A 12,003-nucleotide genomic window follows, 5' to 3' on the forward strand; every position below is an offset into this window, starting at 1 on the left:
CATTTGAGCTGAGAGTAGGCGCTTCCAAGTAGTTTTCTTAGGTATTCGTATGTTCTTGATATGCAGCATGAGTTGCATTTATCTGATCTCTGCCTGTTGAGCAGAATGTCATATATATGAAACACATGTACATCAGATGATTTCATAGGCATCTAGTGTCACATGTCATGTGCAAAACAGTATACCAGCAGCTTTGACAGGGGTCAACATCGGTGGGATGTTGCCGATTTCCAGTGGAAGGCTATTTCGGAGGCCACGTCCAATGACCGTGTAGCTTCTGTCTCCTCTGCTCTTGTGCTTGTTTGGAGGACACTTTAGAAGTAGGTGAGCTCTACAGCACATGTCCAGAAATGGTACTGATAAGAAATTTGAGAAGTAGAGTTCCTGACCACGGATAGTTGGTATCTTGTGTGGCGGTTTGCAGACTCATGTAGGTAATGAGCATTTAATAGATATATCTGCAGTAGATGAGATGACCCAAGAGATCTGAACAGGTTTGTCATCACTCCACTATTCAGGCAATAATGGTGCAGGACTTTGATTTTTTGAGCACAGCGATGCAGGACAGACATTCACAGGGGGGTGGTTATGGTAACAATGTTTGTCAGAGATCATTTGTGACATTCTCACGTAAATGCAGAATGCTAGTAAGTGAAGTGTACAGATAATGTGGGGGTATGAATAACAGGGCCATAAAGATAGTGGCCTCTAGAAGCTTGCCCAATATGAAGGTAACCTATTGAGTATTGTTAGGAAGGGAGTGAAACTCAGGCACCTAGGTTATTGCGTTTTATATTTTTTATATTATCAAATAGTTAAGAGGCATTTCAGTATTTGTCATCTGAAACTAAAGAGTGTCAGTCCTTGATGCATGAGATGAATGTTGAATCCTCAAGATCTCTGAATGAGATGGTGCTGCCTCACCCCTGGGCAGGAGAGTTTGCCCAACAGGTAGTTCAGCAGAGGTTTGCCAGACAGAGGCCTAGACAGGGGTTTCCATAGATGCAATGATAAAGAAGTGCAGAAAAAATAACTTTGTAAGATGGATGCTTAACACAGGTGGCTTTAAAGCCTACAACAGCGACCCATTTTGCCAATAGGAACCTGAGAATAAACTGGGTACAAACTGGTTGGAAGGAGCCTTGAAGAATAAAGGTCAAAACCAGGGTGAAGGCAACACAACTGTACTCACTCAGCAGGTCCTAATGGTGAAGACCCACTATATTTGTTTGTGTGCTCCAAAGTGAAGCATCCAAAGGGCACTTCAGTTGGGCGCACATGTGAATACCTTTGTGGGGAAATCTGTAAACAGTCAGGAAGCGGCCCACAACGTTAGGACCTGCAGTGGTACTTGGTTAACTTGCATCAGGGGTCAGGACATGACTATTGGTACAGTGCATGTTCTCATTGTAATGATAAAATGATAATAGTTCAGCCCACATGGGAGACAGCAAGATGGTGCATACAGTCACTGTCAAGGAAGAGTGAATCATCCCTTGACAATGATTGTTCCCACTGTCTTGTTGGGAAAGTGAATCCTCCCTTGACACTGATGGTACACACTTCATTGCTGGGAGACAGAATCCTCCTTTGCCCGTGATGATACACTTTGTGTTACTGGAAGAGTGAATCCTCCCTTGACAGTGATGGTGTGCACTGTCTTGCTGGGAGAGTGAATCAGGCCTTGGCACTGATCGTGCACACTATCTTGCTGGGAGAATGAATCCTCCTGTTGGACCTGGCCCTTTTTGTGGGGTTATCCCCACACTTTTTTCCTTCCTCCTGTTTTTTTCCAGCCGCCCCACTTGACTTTTTTCACCCGTGGGATTACGGCTAGATTTGTGCCAGAAGATCTAAGACTCTGACTGGATTGGTGTTTGATAACGTGGACCCCTATCTTTAAAGATTCTATGGCAAACGCCAAATAGAATTCTCTCTGTTAAGTGGCAACCAATGTCAGGCCGTCACTCTGCAGGATTCAATCGCAGCAATAACCTCCACCTCCGGACCTTCCAAACACCCTGAGTCACAGATGTATACAGGGTATTTGAAGGATACGGTGAGGGAAAAAACCCCAAAGGGGAAAAACCACAGGAAGGGAAGGGAACACACAGGTTAGTACATAGCCAATTCCTACTCTCAGTAATGTCTCGCTAAAGATAGAGTGGTCACCTGAGCAGCTTCTGGAAGGAACCTCAAAGCGATGGAGCTCTCCTTGTCTGCCTGATCCTACCTAATACAAGACAAACCCCCATTAGTATGAACCAATGCGTTACTTCGAGACAAAACACTGATACGATAGTAAGTCACATACCCTTCCGTGAAGTACTTAAGCAATAGTGTATCCAAAAACCCCCCACCAGTCGTGGTCTAAGTTATCAGTTCCTTAGTTCCAACCAAGGTGATCCAAGTTAAAGATATGGAGGTCCACCGTGTATATTCCTTCATATACACTGAAGCCCGCTGGACTCCTCCCCTCTCACTAGTCCGACAAATACGGCAGGGCGTAGTGTATTTACTACCGCCGTCCGCTTTGACATTTGTAATCCTGAAAACAATCGTACCCTCTTCGTGCCGGCAGTGCGGAGTCGTCCTCCCCCTGCACTCCGCCACTTGTAATAACCTAACACGAAGGCCGGTACACTCTATATCCTGGCGTGCAGCTTCGCCGTGCAAACAGACGCACCATCAGCTGCTACCGGGTCGGAAGATAGACTGTCTGTCTCTCCCTCAAATGTTCGAGCCCTCCGCTCCGAACCAATAAATCCAAACACGGGATCTTTCCCGATACACAATACCTTTGCAGGTCGCTGGGAACCTGCAACGATCCTCCGAGGAATGCTTCAACTGGGATGGAAGCCTGAAAACGGGAGCAGCCACTCCCGCTGTGTTCACCAAAATCACGAACACTTCCTAAGATGCCACGCCTCCCTATATCCTGTCTGGCTGCTCAGGCTCATGGGAAATGTAGTTACAGCCCCGGTGATCATGGGAACTGTAGTTCAGGCAAGCGCCACAGCTACATCCTGACAGTACGTCCTCCTCCCAAGCGCCTCCTAGGGCCCGGTTTGGAGGGGTATCTCCTATGGAAGGAGGCGACGGCTCTCGGGGCGTGTACGTTACTCCAGGGTTCCCAGGAGTCGTCCTCCGCCGCATAACCCTTCCAGGAGACCAAGTACCAAAGCACCCCCCTACGCAACTTAGAGTCGCGTATGGACCGCACTTCATATTCAAGTCCGCCGTCTCTCTCCACCGGGGGCGGTTTCCTCTTCTGGGACGTGAGCGCCTTCTTCAATAACTGGACATAAAATACGGGATGGATCCTGAGGGAGCAAGGCAACTTTAGTTTGAACGCCACAGGATTGATCTGTTTCACTATCGGAAAGGGGCCAATAAAGCGTGGATGAAATACACTTCTGAGCTTAAATCGGATGTACCTGGTGGATAGCCAAACCTGATCTCCCACTTGAAACTGAGGACAGGGAGACCTGTGCTTATCCTCCCACCTCTTATACACTTCTTTGGCCTTCAGCAAATGTGTATGCACATACTTATGCACTTTCTTCAATTTTCGAATGCGAGCCAATACAGAGGGTTGATTAGCTACCTCCGGAGGGATGTGAATGGGCAATGTGTTTGCATCATAACCATAATTGGCCTTAAAAGGAGACATGCCCGTGGAGCTATGCCACGCATTGTTATATGCCAGTTCGGCCATCCATAGCAGGTCGACCCATGATTCAAACGCTTCCTTAGAATAACACCGTAGGTATTTCTTCAAGGTCTGGTTCACCCGTTCCGTCTGTCCGTCTGTTTGTGGGTGAAAACTCGTTAAAAGTGCTGCTTCGATTCCCAATGCCCGACACCAAGCTCTCCAAAATCGGGCAATAAACTGCGGGCCCCTATCCGACACTATCACCTGAGGAAGGCCGTGCAATCTTATGACCTGAGAAGCCAAAAGCTGGGCAGTTTGGCTCGCCGTGGGGAGGTTCGAACAAGGAATAAAATGACCCATCTTGGTTAAATTGTCTACTACCACCAGTATGGCTGAACAGCCCTGATCCAGAGGTAAACCTGTGATGTAATCTAGACTGATATTCTGCCATGGGCGAGCAGGCGTGGGCATGGGCATTAGTAGTCCTTTCCTCCTGGTGTTCTCTCCCTTAGATCTGGCACACTCTTCACATTCCTTATTTATTTATTTATTTATTAAAGAGCTTATAGAGCGCTCAGTAACGCCATCTCGGCGTGTCCCCGCGCTAGAGCTACCAGCGATCACCATAAGAGCCTGTGTCCTACCCAGTGTATAGATGTGTTTTAAGCTTGGCCCTGAACAGTGCTTCACTGCTCTCCAGCCTCAGAGCAGGAGGGAGTTTGTTCCAGTGTTGAGCTGCTTGGCACGCAAAAGACCGACCACCCATTCTAGCCTTCCTTATCCTGGGTACTGTCAGCAGCCCGGCACCCTCCGACCGGAGGGTCCTTGTTGGTTCGTAGCGACTGACTAGATCCCTAAGGTAGGCGGGCGACCTGCCCCAGACAATTCGGTGACAGACGAGGAGGCACTTGAACCGCACACGTTCCTTCACCCACTGATTAGCGTCAGTAACCAAGGACTCCCACCAAAAATATCGTCGGAGCAGGCGCACAGTCTTTGTAACTCCGGGATGACCTGCCATAGGCGTTACATGACACCAACCAAACGCCCTTTTCCTAATCTTAATATTAGGCAAGTACAAACACTCTCCTTGAAAAGGCAGCCCTTGTCTTACTACCCTTCCAGTTTTACCGGCGGCCCATCTTTCCCACGCCGTCAATGACCTGGAACTCCTAATCATTTCCAGAAAATTCTCCGCCCGAACCACACACACCACTTTGGTTGCCGGGATGATGGCCTGAGGAACCGCTTCTCGTTGTTCTACTGGTAGCGCTTGCCGGGACAAGGCGTCTGCTTTCTTGTTGTCAATGCCAGGTCTATAGGTCACAACAAAATTGTATTCGGCAAAGAAAAGCATCCAACGCATTTGTCTTTGTGTCAAATGCCTAGCCGAAGTCATATACTGGAGGTTGCGGTGGTCGGTGTAAACGGTCACCGCGTGGCAGGCCCCCCACAGATATTGCCTCCACTCCTGAAACGCTCGCTTAATAGCGAGAAGCTCTTTCTCCGCTATTGTATAGTTGACCTCCGCAGGGCTCAACTTTCTTGACAGGTATGCCACCGGATGGAGGTGGCCCGTGTGCGCATCTCTCTGAGATAGAACAGCCCCTATTGCTTCCTCAGAAGCGTCAGCTTCTACCACAAAGGGATGTTCTAACACCGGATGAGCCAACACCGGCGCTGTGGTAAACGCCCTTTTTAAGGCCTTGAATGCCTCTTCGGCCTCTCTGGTCCATACAAAAGGTACCCCCTTTCTCAATAACCTGGTTATGGGAACTGCCTTCTGTGAAAACTGTACAATGAACCGACGGTAGTAATTGGCGAACCCCCAAAAACTCTGCACTTCCCGCACGTTTTTTGGGGCCGGCCATTCCTGAACCGCCCGGACCTTCCGATCCGACATCTGCAACCCCTTATGACTAAGGTTCACCCCCAGAAATTCCACCTCCTGTACCCCGAACTCGCACTTGCTCAATTTCACGTACAAACGATGCTCCCTCAACTTCTCCAGAACTTGTCTCACATGTTCTGCATGGCCAGATTCATCTTGGGAGTATATCAAGATATCATCTATATACATGACCACAAAACGGTCTACATACTCCTTCAACACATCGTTAATGAAAAATTGAAAAGCCGCCGGGGCATTACAAAGCCCGAACGGCATCACCAAATATTCATAAAGTCCATAACGCGTCTTGAACGCCGTCTTCCACTCATCCCCCTCGCGTACTCTGACCAGGTGAGCCCCCCGCAAATCCAAACGGGTATAGATTTTTGCTTCCCTCACCTGATCGAGCAGCACTGAGATGAGGGGGAGAGGATAACGGTTGCGCACTGTGTTCTTGTTCAAGACGCGATAATCCACACAAGCCCGTAAATCCCCATTAGCTTTTGATATGAAAAAAATCGGGGACGCGGCAGGGGAGCGAGAAGGCCTAATGAACCCCAAGCGGAGATAGTGATCCAGGTACTCCTTGATCATTGATTATTGATTAAACGAAGTTTGCAGCGCCAGCGCTACACTTTTACCAGCGCTATACTCGCACTAGAATTACTACAAACAACTTATAGCATTTTATTGATCTCTTAGGATTTTAAAACATTTTCGAGCGTGATTTATTGATTGTGTGCTTTAAATGTAATACTGTGTTTTAGAAAACTTTTGCTCTGCCCATACTTGCAGTTTGCTCGCTACTCCCCGGTCCACCACAGCTTCTGTGCTGATTGTCGTGGAGGGAGCTTTGGAGCGTCATCACTTCTTGGTTCCTGGCTGTTCCATCCTGGTCAGCCATCTTGGAGAGGTCGGCGGACTAGTCTCCCCCTCGCCCTGACTATTTGAGGGCGGGAGTCTCACGCGCGCAATCATTGATTAAACGAAGTTTGCAGCGCCAGCGCTACACTTTTACCAGCGCTATAGTCGCACTAGAATTACTACAAACAACTTATAGCATTTTATTGATCTCTTAGGATTTTAAAACATTTTCGAGCGTGATTTATTGATTGTGTGCTTTAAATGTAATACTGTGTTTTAGAAAACTTTTGCTCTGCCCATACTTGCAGTTTGCTCGCTACTCCCCGGTCCACCACAGCTTCTGTGCTGATTGTCGTGGAGGGAGCTTTGGAGCGTCATCACTTCCTGGTTCCTGGCTGTTCCATCCTGGTCAGCCATCTTGGAGAGGTCGGCGGACTAGTCTCCACCCTCACCTAATCTATAAGACCCCTCACAGACTAGCGCAGCGGTGACGCGCAGCGGTAGCGCCGAATACGCGCCGAAGAGGCGCCAAAGAGTAGCCAGTCTGCGCCAGTCCGCGGCACGGAGGCGGACGGTGCCGGACGGTCTACGTATATACCCTCTATTTGTGCCAGTGGCACTATGTGTCGCTGTATACTCAGGTATTCCAGCCCCGAGCTACGCTCCTTCCGCCCCCCGTGTGGTCACTGCCATCATGTTTTCCCGGGAGGGCGGGCTTTGAAGACAGGGTGTAGTACTTGTGGCTGGCGCCTTCCTGCTCGGAATTCTTTTACACAGGTCAGCCCACCTATTCTGCATAAATGTTTACTACTGAATACTAGATCTCTACCCGGCCACGCTCTAGACATTTGGAATATGTTACAGGATTCTAAGATATCCTGTCTGTTCCTTACGGAAACTTGGCTGTCCGAATCTTCCTCACCCGATTTGGCAAATGCCGTACCTTCTGCCTATAACATTTATAGGAAAGATAGGTCATCTGGTAGAGGTGGTGGAGTGGCTATTATAGTTAATAAGAATATTGTATGCCATACTTTCTCAGTAGATAATATACAGGGCTGCGAAGCATTAGGCTTTACTCTCCAGCTCTCATCTTCCCAGGCCTGTACTGGTATCCTGGTCTATAGATCACCAGGTTCGGTGGGGCTGTTTTTGGAAGAACTACAGGCAGCCCTATCAATACCATGCCTTAGGTCCAATCATTGCTTTTTATTAGGTGACTTAAATATCCATATGGATAATAGCTCGGATCCGGACACTCTAAAACTGTTAGATATTACTTCCGTGTTTGGCCTATCTCCTTATGTGGCAGGACCGTCTCATAATAAAGGCCACACGCTCGACCAGATTTTTTCTACTTCTCCTATCTGTGTTGACCCTCCCATGCCAGTTTTGTGGTCAGATCATTTTCTCATCACTTTTTCCATCTCTGTCATGGTTCCATCACGGTCTAAACCAGTAGGGTCGCTAAAGCATCTCTCTAAATCTTTCCATCTTCTTACTACAGAGATGCTATCAAATGTTCTAACTAACTTCCCGTGTCCCACCTCTGACAATGTAGAGGAGTACAGCGATCTCTTCCATAATTGGTTCACAGACCGTCTAGAGAGCTTGGTTCCGGCCATGAAACAAAACTCTGCAGATAAGAGAACATCTGCCCCTTGGTTTACCCCTCATCTAAAAAAAGCACGACCAGATCTTAAGAAAGCAGAAAGAGCATGGAGGCGATCCTATGATCTTTCTGAGGCAAAAATTTAAGACGCTGACTCGAGCCTACCATAAATTAATTTGGGATGGTAAAAAATCCTATCTGGAATCTAGAATAAATGAAGCGGAGCATTCTTGCAAGGAAATTTTCAGGGTGGTTAAAGATTTCACCTCCCCCTCTGCTTATACTCCGATCCATGCTCACTCCGAAATTTGGTTGAAGGAATTAGCTGTCTATTTTGTACAGAAAATCACCTCTATTCAATCATCTCTCCAGGCCACTTTCCAGCAGCATACGACAAGTCTGGGGTGTCCCTTGCCAGATCATGGCCCCTTTCTGTCCAATTTTCCCCTATTAGATCATGAGAGCTCTCTTGCTATTCTGACAAGTCTCAAATCCGGATCTCCACAGGATCCTTGCCCTGCCAAGTGTCTAGCAAATATGGCACCTGTTCTTAATGATTTGATTAATCCCATTTTGAATCTGTCACTCTCTTCCGGGGTAGTTCCCAAAGCTTGGAAGAGTGCCATGATCTTGCCACTTATAAAAAAACCTGCGCTCGACCCTGCAGTCTATGCAAATTACAGACCCATCTCCTTACTCCCTGCTCTGGCGAAAGTGACTGAAAGGTTTGCTCACAGATCTATTTCCAATTTTATTGAGGAAAGGGGTCTGTTGCATAATACTCAATCTGGTTTCCGTGCAAATTTCAGCACGGAGACCGCGCTCCTTGAAGTCACAGATGCCATCAGGGAGGAGTTGGATGTTGGTAAAAAAGTGGTACTGATTATGCTGGACCTGTCGGCGGCGTTCGACACCGTTCCCCGCGCACTTCTTCTCTCCAGACTCTGGGACTTTGGTCTGCGGGGAACGGTGTGGAATTGGCTTAAATCCTTCTTAGCCGACCGCCGGCAGACAATCTGGGCGCCACCCTTCTCTGCTGAAATGTCACCACTTGAAGTGGGGGTCCCTCAAGGTTCCATCTTGAGCCCCCTCCTGTTCAACATCTTTATGGCCCCCCTGGCGGTGACAGCGGAGGCTTTTGGCGCCCGGATTGTCAGCTATGCTGACGACACCCAGCTCCTCTTTGTAAGTAACAGGGATGGTCAGTTTGATAGCGTCCAGGTCAACGGATGTTTGAGTGCTGTCTTTGAGTGGTTTGGACGCCATGGGCTGAAGTGCAACGCAGACAAGTCGGAGCTGCTCTTCTTTGGCTGTACATCTGAACCCGATTGGAAAACCTGGTGGCCGAAAGATATGTCTCCTCCCACTAGCTCGTCTGTGAAAGCCAAAAATTTGGGAGTGGTGATTGACAACAAGCTATCTTTCGGACCACATATTTCATCTCTTACTGGGAAATGTTTCGGCATCCTGCGGATGCTTCGCAAATTTCTCCCTCTAGTCTCTATCCAGCACAGAAAAATTATTGTCCAGGCACTGATCTGCTCCAGGCTGGATTATGCAAACATTCTGTTTCTGGGACTTCCCAAATATTTGGTCAGGCGTCTGCAAATCGCCCAGAATTCTGCAGCCCGAGCCATTTTTGGTCTTCCAAGGAAAGTCAGAGCCACGGATCTTCTTGCCACATTGCATTGGCTCCCAGTTGCAAAAAGGATTCTATTTAAAACTCTGACCACGACTTTCAAGGCCTTGCATGGCATAGGCCCCAAATATATCTCCAAACGACTGTCTTGGTATACCCCTCCCAGATCTCTTAGATCCTCGTCCTTATCAAAGATGAGTGTTCCCACTATCAAACGAGCAAGAGCAGGAGGACGATCTTTTCGTCACTTAGCCCCTCATGCCTGGAATGATCTTCCAATCTCTCTAAGACAGACTTCTAGTCTTCTGTCTTTCCGCAAGGCTCTTAAGACTTTGCTCTTCCCGTAATCTTGATGCTGTTTCTGTGTTTGTATGCCCTTTTGGTGTTATGTTTTTCCCCATCTTCGGTTGGGAGTCTTCGTTAAAGCGCCGGGATACTCCAGTGGAGTGGCCGTGCGCTATAGAAGTGTACAAATAACATAACATAACATAACATAACATAACATAACATCGTTTCCGAGACTGACAGAGAATACACTCTACACGAGGGAATGGTTGCACCCTCCACCAAATCAATGCGGCAATCATACTCCCTATGTGGGGGGAGTGACTCCGCCTTGATTTCACTGAACACATCACTATAGCTACTGTATTCTACCGGGAGTTGAACGTTGGTTTCCACGGCCGTAGCCGCCAAATAAGAGGTGGCTAACACCGCTACGTGCGCAGGGGAACTAGGCATAACATGATCTTGGCAGAACTCGGGCAAGAAAAGGAGCGTCTTAGACCTCCAATCCACCACCGGATTATGCCTACATAACCATGGCATACCTAAGATGACCTCATATTGAGGCGCCGCAATGATGTTTAAGGTCAAAAGCTCTGAATGGGTATACCCTTCTGTTACCACTGAGAGACCTAACTCGCTCGTTCTTTCCTTTATGCGACCTGATTTCAACGGTTGTCCGTCTACAGCCAAGATCTCCTCAGGGTTCTCTCTCGGAACACGGGGTAATGCCAAACGGGACACCAAGCCTTCATCGATAAAATTGCCCGTGGCTCCGGAGTCCAACATAACCAATACTTGGTGGATCTCCTGCTCGCATGTAATCGTCATGCCTATGACAAGGTGTGTCTCGGTTTCCCCTATCCCCATAGAGGAGAGCGATGTGAGTTTCCATGGCATCCCTCCCTCAGCCTCAGCTCTCGGATTATCCAACTGCTCCGTTTCAGACGCTAGGGAAGAAACAGCGACTCTTTTGACTCTAGCAGTACTAGGGATCTTGGTTTTTGAGGGGCATTCTCTAACGTAGTGCCCCTTCTTCCCACAGTACATACAAAGGCCCTGCGTACGCCGACTTTCTCTCTTCTCTTTCGATAACGGGGCTCGGAGGGCTCCGACCTCCATAGGCTCAGGAGAGCCTTCTATCCCTCCCGATGGCTTACGAGTGGACCTATCATAACTAAATGATCCCCATTTCCGCCGGCTACCCCCTCTTTCCGTCAGGCGACTGTCCAGTCTTAATGCTAGGTTAATCATATCCACGCACGTAGTGGGCTGTGGGTCTACTTGCGCCACCACGTCTTTCAACTCCTCTTTTAACCCCTGATAAAAGAGAGACATTCGTTTTTCCTCGGGCCATTCGGCCTCAGCCACCAATCTATTAAACGTGGTTAAGTACGTAATGAGCTCACCCTTGCCCTGTCTCAATTCCAGAAGTTCCTTGTCTACACTAAACGTCGTTGCCCTGCGATCGAATACCTTTTCAAATTCTGCCTTAAAGGCAGACCAATCGGACAGAATAGCATCATTGTTTCTAACTAAAGGTACAGCCCAATTGGCCGCGTCCCCCGCCAAATACGATATGGCAAAGGCTACTCGTGAGTGATTGGTGGGGAACGAAGCCGGCTTACACGAAAAGTGCAACAAAATCTGTGTTAAAAAAACTTGTGTTTTGCGAGGATCGCCTGAGAACCTTTCAGGGGTGGCCAAAGGAATGGGTGGAGGCACGGTCACCTGTATGGGGGAGGCAGAAGCAGCTGCGTTAAAAGGATTCCTAGTTAGTTGTTCCACCTTATCTCGTAACGCCGTGGTCTCAGCTCTAGCTGACGCCAGTTCCTGCTGAACCAGGACTAAAGCATGTAGCACCTCCTCCATGGACGCCATTATTGCTATGACTGAACCGGGCAGAATGCAATTCGTGGGTTCGTGATTCTGTCAGGCCGTCACTCTGCAGGATTCAATCGCAGCAATAACCTCCACCTCCGGACCTTCCAAACACCCTGAGTCACAGATGTATACAGGGTATTTGAAGGATACGGCAAGGGAAAAAAACCCAAAGG

At 48.3% G+C, this 12,003-nt stretch overlaps 1 protein-coding gene across 2 annotated transcripts in view; it reads left to right on the forward strand.

Annotated features, from left to right (window-relative positions):
* LOC146797466 (protein SSUH2 homolog) overlaps positions 1–12,003 on the forward strand; it is a 223,024-nt gene that overhangs the window by 183,290 nt on the left and 27,731 nt on the right. The gene's annotated exons all lie outside the window — the stretch shown is intronic.

This window comes from Triturus cristatus, chromosome 9, assembly GCF_964204655.1.
Source record: "Triturus cristatus chromosome 9, aTriCri1.1, whole genome shotgun sequence".
Lineage (NCBI taxonomy): Eukaryota > Metazoa > Chordata > Amphibia > Caudata > Salamandridae > Triturus > Triturus cristatus.